Here is a 12366-nt window from a genome sequence, read left to right as displayed (position 1 = left end):
GAAGAAGAAAGGAAGGAGATGAAGAAGAAGGAGAAGAGTGTCATAACAAAAAAAAAAGTCAAGGAAAGCAAATTCCTCCATTGGTTATACCAAAAAAATGTGTGTCTCATTCTGCTTTTTTAGTTTATTACCATCATCAGGTCTCTAGAAACACATCTGGCCATTGCAGTCAAACTTTTTAAGTCTGCCAAAACTTCCTTTTAGAATGTAATCTTTATAGTATAAATTGTTCTGTTTCTGCTTATTTTGCATGAGTTAGTATAAACATCATCCTCAGTTTCTCTGAAACTGTCCTTTCCATCATTTTTGTAGCACAATAATATTCCATTACTTTCATAAACCATAATTTGCATAACCATTCTCTAACTGATCTGCTCTCCTTTAATTTCCAGTTCCTTTCCACTGCAAAAAGAGATACCGTAGTTTTGTCCATATAGATCCTTTTCCTTTTTGATATCTCTTTGGGGTATTGGCCTGCTAGAGGTTTTGTTCTGTCAAAAGCTATGTACATTTTTAGTTACTTTGGAAATGTAATTGCTTTCCAGAATAATTGCAACAAATAAGGTAATCATAATTATTCTATGGGGGCAACTCATACTAAGGATATAAGACAGCATGTACACAGGTAACACACAGGGCCAGCTGATAGGTATGAGGAGTGTGACTGAAGGGGTTCCATGATAGAGAAGGTGCAGGAATAGGGGAATAGGTAGCCTGAGAAATTGGCATTTAGCCTGTGGAATAAAAACAGCCCCTCTCTACTTCCATTCCTCCACTTGCTGCTTTCTCCACAGATCTTCAGATACATTAGCCTTCCATAGCTAGGCAACTTTGCAGAGGTCCTCTTCTGCTTTCAGTTGTTCTCTCTTGGGCTTTCTTTGTTGCTACTAAGCCTTTTCCCCTCTGGGAAAGGATTCCAAGAGTAATTTTCTCTAATAGCCCTAGGGATCGGCTTAGATCTTTTGTCACTCAGGCATAAGCTGTAAATAGCTAGGGAAGACCTTCAGCATTAAGTCTGTCTTTTGAACTCCTTTGATTTTTTCTGAGCTGCTACTCTGAGTTCATTCTGATGTTTGAGAGTGTGCAAAATTTTTTTTCAGTTTCTTTCCACTCCTGTCATGCCAATTGTGGTCCTTGAAAATCACTCCTTAGGAGCAAAGATGGAAAGGGGGTTGGGTAGAAGCTGGAGATTTTCTTTCTACTTTCCTGAGAGTAACAAATTTACTGGTCTATCACTAAAAATGTCTTTTGAGTTTCAGTCAATGACACAAATTTCTATCATAAATTAGTGAGATAGAAATGTACCTTTTTATCCTGTATTCAACTAGGAATCTATTTTATCTGTGGGCCAATACAAAATGGTGTACAATCTTGGTCACATGTCAAAAAATACTTATTGCCATCAAAGAGTATGAACCAAAGACTGTCTTTGCCATGAGATTAGAACTACCTAAACTGTCTTGCTATTGCCTTTCTTGATTACTTTCTCTAGTCTAAAACTCCAATTAATCCCTATTTGAAACTCTTGTACCCTCTCTTTTTTTCTATGATGACTAGGTTCACTGTAAGTTAAAATTATCCATTCTTAACTGATTCATCATTGCTAAACTGTAAAACTTTTTCTTCCTTGGGAGTCTCTCAATTCCCTCCTTAAGTCCCCAGTACTTCTTCAACCACCATCATTTTCAGCAGATATCTTTGCCTCATACTTTACTGAAAAAAATGTAGGCTATTTGTGGCTCTTCCCTCACCCCACCCCACTTCCAGCCTCAAAACCATTCAGAGTCTTCACTCCTCTTATCCTTTGTTCCCCTCTCCTTTGTCCTGGCCAAGGTCAGTTACTAGACTTCTCTGAAAACCTAGCCCCATCCAACTTCTTCTGGAGCTTGTTCCATAAATCATTCATTTTATTTCATCTTCACTTTCTCCACATCTGTACCTTCTCCATCTTTAAAAAAAAATTTCTTCATTCTTTTGATTATTTATTTTGACTTTGTGTCCCTAGCATTTGCCATAATGCCTTGTATCTATCAGTTTCAAAAAATTTTTTTAAAATTAAATTTTATTAGCTGAACTCCACTTGACCTCTTTTCTACCTAGATGCATGGTGACTTCTTGTTCCCTCAGGCCTCTGTCCCAGACATGGAACTAGCCAACACCAGTCCAATGTATTTGCAGCTTCCTTTCTGCCTTTCCTGGCCTGGCCTTGCCCAACACCATCTGAATTCTACTTTGACAACCCTGAAAACAACAACAAGATTATAATGCACACGTATAGCAGTGCATAACAATTTGGAATTTGCTAAGCACTTTCCTCACATCAGTGGTGTAGTTGTTATCATGCTAGCTCTAATAGATAAGGGGCTACAACACAGTAGTGGCTTTGTGGGTGAGGAGAATGGGACATATTGGAGACATGCTGTGAAGGTAAAAATGACAACAAATTTGGCAACAAATTGGATATGTGGTGTTAATACAACTGAGTAATCAATTAAATACTAAGGTTGCAAGCCAGAGTGACTGAGAATCTGGATGATGGTACCTTCTGCAGTAAAAGAGAAGTTCAGAATAGGAGAGAGATTTTGGGGGGAAATGATCCGTTATTTTTTTGGACGTATTGAGTTTGAGATGTCTAAGAAATATATAATCCAAATTGTACAATGAAGAATAGATGATGTGAAAATGAAGTTCATAAGATTAGGGCAGGATAAATCTGAGAGTCATGCACATATAGATTATAATTGAATCTATGGGAGATGGTGAGATCTCCAAATGAAGTTATATAAATTACACAGTGAGCAAATATTTGACACAAGATGTGAACCTAATTCTTCTCATTTCTTCACTCCATATACTGTACTACTTAGTCTCTCAAGATATGCCCTTTGTTTAAGATTTCCCTAATGACCTTATCATACCATATTTTGCATCAGAATTCTCTGGGATTGTGATTTCTTCCTTCGCTAGGTATTGAGTCTCTTTTAGACTTTGAATCTCACCCAGGAGAACACAGTGCTCTGAATATAGCAGTTATTTAATTGTACTTAATTTGTGAAATTGAATAGAATAGAAATGAAGGGCATTTGATTGGATTAGCACAAGGAACTCAAGGAAGGGAAAGAATATTAATCTTGGAGTCAGAGAACACGAATTAAAATCCCAGTCTTTACCATTTTTGCAGATCAGAGTTGTCTTTTATTTTATTTTATTTTACTTATTTTATTTTAAGGAAAATGCTTTGTAAATATGAGAGCATGATATAAATGTATAATACAACACCCTGTTACAAAAAATTACCTCATTGTAGTCTGTGGGTAATAGAATGACCCCTAAGGTCCAAGTGATTCCCTCATGTCTGACTTCAGGGAGTTTATTTCAGATGAAAAGTTTCATGAATCTGATGAGTTACAATCACTCTGAACACCCAGTTAAGGACAATTTTTTTTTTTTAACATTGATGCTTAGGCTCAATTCTCTACATAAATTTATATTTATATCCATTTCTAGTTAACCCCTGAACTCTTTGTTGTTGAAGAAAATTTTAGTTTACTGGAAATGTTTTAGCAATGGGTTTAATCGTAGTGTCTGTGGCTAGACAGGAACTGGGAGTGAAAGCTGAGGAAAGAGTCAAGCTTTTCTCAGAACTTCTTTCAGCCCAGGTCTTCCACTCCAAGATTCCTGTGGAATCAATGACCCTTCTCAATATCTCCCTTATCTGTCAAAGCTCAATACTACTCATTAAGCTCAATGGTGAGTTAGAATTTTATACTTGTTACCTCTTGAAAGAATGAGTCTATAATATTTTGATAGTTTACAGATGACCTAGGCATAGCTAGGTTTCCTCAGCCTCTCTGAATATAATCTTATAAAGCACCATTTCAATTGGGTCTTTTCTGTACTTAGTCTGAGTGAGATTAACTGACTAGGCATCCTATAGCTTACTTTAAGTGGGATGGAGTTGAAATCAACCAAACCACCCTTACAAAAGCAAAATTCCTATTGTTTAAATAGCATTGAATGATTTTCCAGTTCTCCAGACAATTTCATAAAGAGACACAGGACAGTTGTTTTCACATTGATATAGGAGAGAGTTTTCTCTGCTTATACTGTGAATATTCTAACAGTTCTGTGATGCCAGAGAAACCATACTGTCCCATAAAGTCAACCATGGAGAATAAGTTGCATACAAGCTGTATATTTAATTACTCTTTCCTCTTGTTCAGTTGATAAAAACAAAAATAATAAAAAGTTTCATTGCCCTTCTAGAATTCCACTTATTTCTATTGGCAGCTGTATCTAATCAGGACAGGGGACAAGGAGTAAAGAAGTGGAAGGTGGGCTGCAACTCACCAGGTGTCACAAATTACATGCTGAGATATATCCCTGTAGACATTGCAGAACATCTGTAAATACCATTAACATGAATTTTCCTCCTGTAATTTAACCTGAAAAAAAAAAAGGACTTGAAGACATACAATGGGATGCAGCTGGCAGAAGTCACCTTACAGTCGTCTTTGAATCCAAACTACATTTTGACAGGCAAAGGTGACACAGAGTGAAGGTAAAAGGTGTACACTGCCAATACGGGTGAATCAGACCCATTCAAATCCCCATTTTTCTTCAGCAGGAACAATGTGCTCTTTCTTTGTGTATATATGTTTATATGCCTTTTTAAATATAAGCTCAGAGTAACCTGAATCATTACCATCTGTCTCCACTTCACAGGTTGAGGCTGTATCCATATGATGCCAAAACCTCTGGTTAATAAGTTAATAATATAATCAATCATCCAGATGTTTTGCCTCCAGGAAGCCAATGAATCCATTTGACTGGATTTTATATTGAATAGGTAGCTAACTACAACCAAATAATAAGAAGTACTTGCCAATTAATTTGAGTTGATGCCAAATTGTCCTCAGTCAGATCTGCCTTCACTGAAACTGAATACATGACTTACTAGATGTCAGCAACCAAACTGAGTATTTTTTCCAGATAGTCTCTCTAGTGACCCTAACAGTTCCCAAAGGTTTAATGACCATCTCCATGCAGATGACTTTCATAACTAATTATCTGCCTAGGTTTTTTTCTCTAATCCTACATTACCATTTCTAACTAGGTATGTCAGAGACATCTCAGCCTCAATTTATCTAAAACAGAACTCATGATCATTCTTTCTAAATTCCCATTTATGATATAGCCCAATTTTTTCCAAGGCACCATTATTCTTTCAGGTTCACCAATTCATAAACTCAGTGTTATCTTTGATCATCTCTCTTAAGCACCCTAGTTATGAATCGGGTGATGAATATGATTTTTATGCCTCTACATCATCTCTGGCATCCAAATCCTTCTTTCTTTTCACACAGACACAGCTTTAATGTCACCTCCCACCCAAAGGGATTCATTGTGTCCTAATTGTTCTCTCCACACTGGATAAATTTCTGGGCTTGGAGTCAGGAAGACTAGAATTCAAATGCAGCCTCAGACACTTAACTATATGACCTGGGCAAGTCACTTAACCTCCATTTGCCTCAGTTTCCTCAACTGTGGAATGGGGATAATAACAGCATCTAGTTCTTGAATTTGTTGTGAGGATCAAATGAGATATTTGATAAGCTCTTAGCATAGTGCCTAGCTCATAGTAGATGTTATATAAATGCTCATTCTCTTCCCTCTTCCTCCCTTATCTGTGTCTTATATGAAGAAGTGGCCCTCTTGCCAAGACAAACCCTTCTACATACACAAGCGATCCCATTTCATCCCATTTTCTCCAGCATATCGTTTTCTCTGTATCATCCCTCTTTTCACTAATTTACAATCTTTTCTAGTCTTCACAATGCTCAAAAACAAAACAAAACTAAAACAAAAAACAAACCCTCACGAGATCTATCCATCCTTGCTAGTATCATCTGATATTTTTCCTATCTTTTGTGGCTAAATCCCTAGGGGGAAAAATTGTATAATTGATGCCTCAAATTGTTTCCTTCTCTGTGGTCTGGCTTCAATCAACTGAAATTACTCTCTCTAGATACACCAAAGATCTCTTAATTGCCCCCCTCTAATGGAATTTCTCAAACTTGGTTACTCTTGATTTCTCTGCAGTCCTTGATACTCTCAGTCACTTTCTTCTCCTTAATACTTTCTTTACTCTAGACTTTTAGGACATTGTTCTCTTCCTATCTGTCTGCTCCTTCTCAGTCTTCTTTGCTAACCATGTCTCCCAAGGCTCTGCCCTGATCCCTCTTCTCTTCTCCTTCTATATTATTTTACTTGGCCATCTCTTCTGCTACTCTGAGTTCAGTTATCATCTCTAGGAGGATGACTAGCAGATCTATTTATCCAGTTACAACTTTCCTCCTGACCTCTAGTCTCACATATTCAGCTGCCTATTGGACACCTTGGACTGCATGTCTCATAAACATCTCAAACTCAACAAGTCTCCAATTGAACTTCCTGTCTTTACTGCTTGAAATTTAAGTGTCATCCTCAATTCCTCATTCAGTTTCATTCCCATATCCACTCAGTTTTCAAGTCGCAAAATCTCTCTTTTATCCCCCTTCTCTCCTTTGACACTACCATCATCTTTGTGCAGACACTCTTCATCCCCTGTTTCCTCAAGTCTCTCCCTACTCTTGTCTATCCTGTAGTCAGCTATCAACTTGATCTTTCTAAAGCAAGAGATATCTTTCTCCTATCCCCATTCAACATATTCTAAGACTCCCTATAACCTCTAGATATGTCCCTGTAGATATTGAAGAACATCTGTAAATACCATTAACATGAATCCTCCTCCTGTAATTTAACCTGAAAAAAAAAAGTAATCTCTAGGTTCAAATGTAAAATCCTCTGTTTGGCTTTTGAAACCCTTCATAATCTAACTCTTTCCTACCTTTCCAATCTTCTTACACTTTATACCACACACTCTACCATCCAGTGACAGTGGTCTTGTTGTTCCTTACAAGGGACATTCCCATTTCACAGCCCCATGCATTTTCACCGGCTGTTTCCCATACCTAGAATGCTCTTCCTCCTTCTCTCCTCTTTCTGGCTTCCTTCAAGTCTCAGTTAAAATCCCATTTTAGGCAAGATGTTTTTTCTGAGTTTTTAGTGCTAGTGCCTTCTCTCAGAGATTATCTCCAATTTTTCATGTAGAAATCTCGCTGGTAAATTGTTATTGGCATGCTGTCTCCCCCACTGAGTTGTAAATTTTTTAAGGGCAGGGACTGTTTTTGCACTTTTTTGTATCCCCAATGCTTAGTGTGTTGCTTAAAGAATGGTTACAAAGATAAAAAAACAAAACAAAATAGTTGTCTCTATTGAAGGAATATAGGTCTCCATGCCTCTATGCTGTGAATTGCTATGGCAAAGAAAATTTTTAAAAAGTTCCTCATCCAATGACCAAGGCTTTGAAATTGAACCTCTTGAAACTTAGCAAAGCTGGGTATCATACAATTCTGGTCTCCTCAAAGCCTTCAGAGCTTTATATGATCTGCTAGAGCCTTTATCCTCTTCTTGGCATATAGCCTTTGAGATCCCAAGGTCTCCTTCATACTATCATAAGTCAACAGAGCACAACTTTAATGGAGACAAGCAGGGTATGTAAAAATATTATATCTTCAAGGCTATCACAGAATTAACAATTCTAACTGAAAGGGCATCTGGAGCATTGCATATTTTTGAGGAGGAATGGAATAAATTAATGCTTTTGATTTGCTAAACTTTTTAGAATCAGAACCCTTTTGGCATTCAAATATATTAATCAAACTTATTTTAGTATACCCATCTGTTCTCCAAATCACGATCTACTGTGGGTTTTCATTTAGAAGGATGACATTTACACTTTTTTGGTCTCAAAAGTAGAATTATTTTAATATCAGATATCAACAAGAGCATTGGTTGATATGTGGACTGACTGAATTCAGAAACAGGCAATGCCAAACTAAATAAACATGTGAAGTCTCAGTGATGGGAGGCTATAGTATTAGTAAGGAAGCTAATGGTGCTTTTAATCAAGCTGTGATTAATCAAGGAGTGCTCTTTTCATAATCGATAACTATTTTTGTGAATGTGTGATTCCACAGAGAGTTACTCAAATGAACAAGGTGAAGTTTTCCAATTATTTTGAAAAACAATTCAGAACTCTGAATGATAAAACAAAAACAGAGAATCAGGATGTACCAAAGCTTTCTGTCATAAATCGTCTAGCAAATCAGCATGTAGATTATTCCAGGCTCACGTTGCCTGCTTTGATATTTAAAACCACTTAAAAATTCAGTCCTTACAAATTATCTATAAATACATTAAACTCTCAAGGAACCTGCAATATTAATTGTTGACTGGGGATTTCGTGGTGCAAACAAATTATTCCGACAGAATAATGTGTCTCCTTGTTTGTTGTATTTCCCCAGGAGGTAAAACAATAAATTTCAAACTTTAAAGTCACCAAATTTATTTATCTTCTGGAATGAGAAATTTCTTTCTTCCTTCATCTGCAGTGAACCAAAATGAACCTTGCATGAGGAAAACACTCCCAAACTCAGAGGAAAAAATTTTCTTAGCCCTCTGAATTGCTACATTGCTGAACAGATTCCCGGTGGGTAGCAAAAGGATAGAATTTTAGAGTTAGAAGTCTTCTGTCTAATCTGCATGTGAGCAAGAATCCTTTCTTCAATATGCCTAAGAAATGGTCATCGACTCTACATTTGAACACTTGGCAGTTAAGTAGTATAGGGAATACTGCCCTGGACTTTCAGATGTTCAAATTCTTCCTGAGGCAGTTTCCTTCTATGTATACATAGGCCTCTCAATGGAGAGAGCACTGGGCCAGGAGTTAGGAAGACCTGAATTCAAATGTGGCCTCAGACACTCCCTAGCTGTGTGACCTGAGACAAGTCACTTAACCTTTGTTTGCCTAATCCACTGAGAAGGAAATGGCAAACTACTCCAGTATCTTTGCCAAGAAAACCCTGGATGAGGTCATGAGGAGTCAGACATGACTGAACAACAACCCAGGCCTTTCCCATCCTCTCTGAGATTCCTTATCTTTAAATGAGAATAATAATACAGAGTTGTTGTCACAATCAACTAAGACAATGTAGGTGAAGTGCTTTGCAAATCTTAAATTGATATGTAACTATTACCTTTTATAACCTCTGATGGGTCTGTATCCTAATTTTTACCTTGACTGAAAAGTCAAGTTCTATTATAAAACGAGCTATGTATCTTGGGGTTCTCATCTCAACTAATACTCTAACTGGCAAGTCAGATTCCCCAAGCAACCTACATAATGTCAGTGCTCCCTTCACTGCTGTCAGAGAGACATAAAGATACAGAGATAAATAGATAGATGGATAGATAGATAGATAGATAGATAGATAGATAGATAGATAGATAGATAGATAGATAGATAGATAAAGAGAGAGAGAAACAGAGATAGAGACAGAGACAGAGGCAGAGAGAGAGACAGAGAGAGAGACAGAGATAGAGGCAGAGAGAGAGACAGACAGACAGAGAGACAGAGATAGATAGAGGCAGAGACAGAGACAGAAGAAGAGAGAAAGAGTTTGCTTTGGCATGGTTGTGCATTTGAATGACAGATCTGGCTCAGCACTCAGTCAAGTCCATTTCTTTATCACATGGATAGTGGCCACAGTACAAAGGTAGAATACCTGCATATCCCCTGAATTAGAGAGATGACACCTTCCATTCTATATCATTGGCCATTTTCAGAAGCAAGCTTACCAAATAAGCACACTATAAGGACTCATTCTTTATAAATATTACCTATTATTCTTAAGACTTTCCATGATGAGGAACTCAGTACCACTAAAGAAAAATCACTTTCAGTTTTCAATTATTTTAATTCTTTGATAATGTTCCTTTTCACTGAGCTGCATTTTTTGCTTCCTAGTTTTCATCCAGTACTCCTCATTCTGCCTTCTAGGGCCAAGTAGAACCAGCATAATCTCTCTTCTACATGACAGCCCATCATATCCAACAAACAGAATGCTTTCCTTGAAAGCAGAGACTGTTTCCTCTGTGTCTTCATATTCCCAGCTCCTAACACAACACTTTGTACATAGTAAGCACTTAATAAATATTTGTTGAATTGAATGCTGGACAGGTGTCTCATATGTTTGTTGTTACACAAGTGTCTAAGCAATAGAATGAAAGGTTTGGACAGAGCTCTATTTCTTTGCTAAAAAAAAAAAAAAAGTAAAGAATTCAAATGAAAAGGAATCCCTTACTTTGAAGCACTTCCCTATTTATTTTCCCTACAATATCTGGTTTAAATCCTTTTCTCTTGTGATAAGTTCCCCACTCCATGTCTCTAGTAATCCCAACACTTTCAAGAGATAACTTAGACTCTTAAATCACCAAGAGAGGTGTAGCCATCCCAGAGGAGCTCAATTGCTTAAGTTTTATTCTTAATAGGGTCAAATAACAAGAAAAATTTCAAAATCATGATTTTGCTTTCTTTCCATTCATGGAGTAAGGAATACTACTATTGTTTTCTAAAGTGAATTCCTTTTGGTACCTCCTTGATTCCTTCCCAGTCTGTTCACTTGATGGCCTTACTCCAGTAACCATCCCCTCTATCATTCATATTCAATCTATTCTTCTCCACTGGTTCATCCCAACTTCTAACAAATACCCATAATTTTCCTTACTTAAAGAAAAAACTCTTCAACCTTCTACTGAATCTGCCTACCATGTCTTTGACTGTCAATTTTTGTTATTGTTGTTGTTTTAAAAAGTTGCTTAAAAAATGGGAGAGGGGAGATGTAAAGACACAGAGATAGATAGATAAAGAGACAGAAAAAGAGAGAGAGACAGAAAGAGAGAGAGAGAGAAAGAGAGAGAGAGAGAAAGAGAGAGAGAGAGAGAGAGAGAGAGAGAGAGAGAAAGAGAGAGAAAGAGTTTGCTTTGGCATGTTAATGCATTTAAATGACAGATCTGACTCAGCACACTGACTCCATTTCTCAAGCTCCCCTTTCCTCATCATCTACTTTCTTCTCTATGTAGGGCAATTGGATTTCTATTATAACCTCTCCATTGAAAATGCACTCTGAGGAGTCATCAATGGCTTCCTAATAGCTAAGACTAGTGACCTCTTGATTAGTCCATATCTATCTTTACTGTTCTGAAATGTCCAATACTGTTGTCTTGTTAAAGAGTGAGTTGGTCATGCCACTCCTTGGCTTGAGAATCTTTGGTAGCTCCATTGTCTCTAGCATAATATAGAAATAACTGACTATTGCATTCAAAACCCATCACCATCTGGCTCCAACCTATCTTTTCAGATTTAGTGAACATTACTCCTTTAAAATATTGGTTTATTTTCTGTTCTCTGACTCCAGCTCTCCATTTCTGACCTACCTGACCTTTGCCCAGGCTAGCTTTCATGTCTAGAATAGACTATAAGAACTTTTCCCTACCTTCTTAAGACTGTTTCCTTTAGGATTCAGTTCAGGATGCACCTTTTACAATAAATTCTTAACCTGGGGTCTATGGATCTCTCCTAATGGGTCTATGGGTAAATTTCAAGGTGATCAATGAATTTAGATAAACATGCTCTATATCTTCCTTTTCTCTTGCATTAAGTGAAATCCAGCATTTCCTTCAGTTGTGAATGTAGGCAACAAAGCATTATTTTGGGAAAAGGTCCATAGGCTCTCTGGACTAACAAGGACTCTATGACACAAAAAGATTGAGAGCCCCTTCTGTAGAGGAAGCTTTTTCCCACCTGCTAGTGATTTCTCTTCAAATTAACTTGGTCTGATTCTTTGTTCATATATTATATCCCTAGCAGAATGTAAGCTTCTTGAGGTCAGAGACTGCTTTTAGTGGCTACTTTGATTGAGAAGGGAAAATAATAATTATTATAATAATCATGATAACCAAAATAATAATGAGGAGAATAAGATCATTAATTAGCACTGTTATAGAACTTTGAGACTTGTAAAATACTTTATATGGGTTATTATTCCATTTGATCCCCATAAGAGTCCTGTTAGGTAGAGGCTATTATTATCTCTAGAGGATTCTCCTTCTTCTTCCCCTCCCTCTTCCCCCTCCACCTTTTGGCCCCCAGCTCTTCCCAAGCATACTCATAAATGGTTTGCCAACTTTAAATTTTGACAGACATTTATTAAACACCTACTGTGTTCCATTCACTGTCATAGACGCTGCTGGAGATATGATGATAAATAACACCTGGCCTTTGTCATTATGTCGCTCATCTGGGAGGAATCTATGTTTCTGTTCACATTGCAAGTCAGAAAGCATAGCACCTTCGGGAGATTCTGCTTAATAATATGATATTATTATCCTCCACAAACATCCTTATTTATGATTTTCCACTAT

General features: G+C 37.2%; 1 pseudogene; it reads left to right on the top strand.

Annotated features, from left to right (window-relative positions):
* LOC140519825 (calpain small subunit 1 pseudogene) overlaps positions 1-12366 on the top strand; it is a 98321-nt pseudogene that overhangs the window by 71440 nt on the left and 14515 nt on the right.

Source organism: Notamacropus eugenii, chromosome 1, assembly GCF_028372415.1.
Source record: "Notamacropus eugenii isolate mMacEug1 chromosome 1, mMacEug1.pri_v2, whole genome shotgun sequence".
NCBI lineage: Eukaryota > Metazoa > Chordata > Mammalia > Diprotodontia > Macropodidae > Notamacropus > Notamacropus eugenii.
This window is presented reverse-complemented; position numbering and strand designations above follow the sequence as displayed.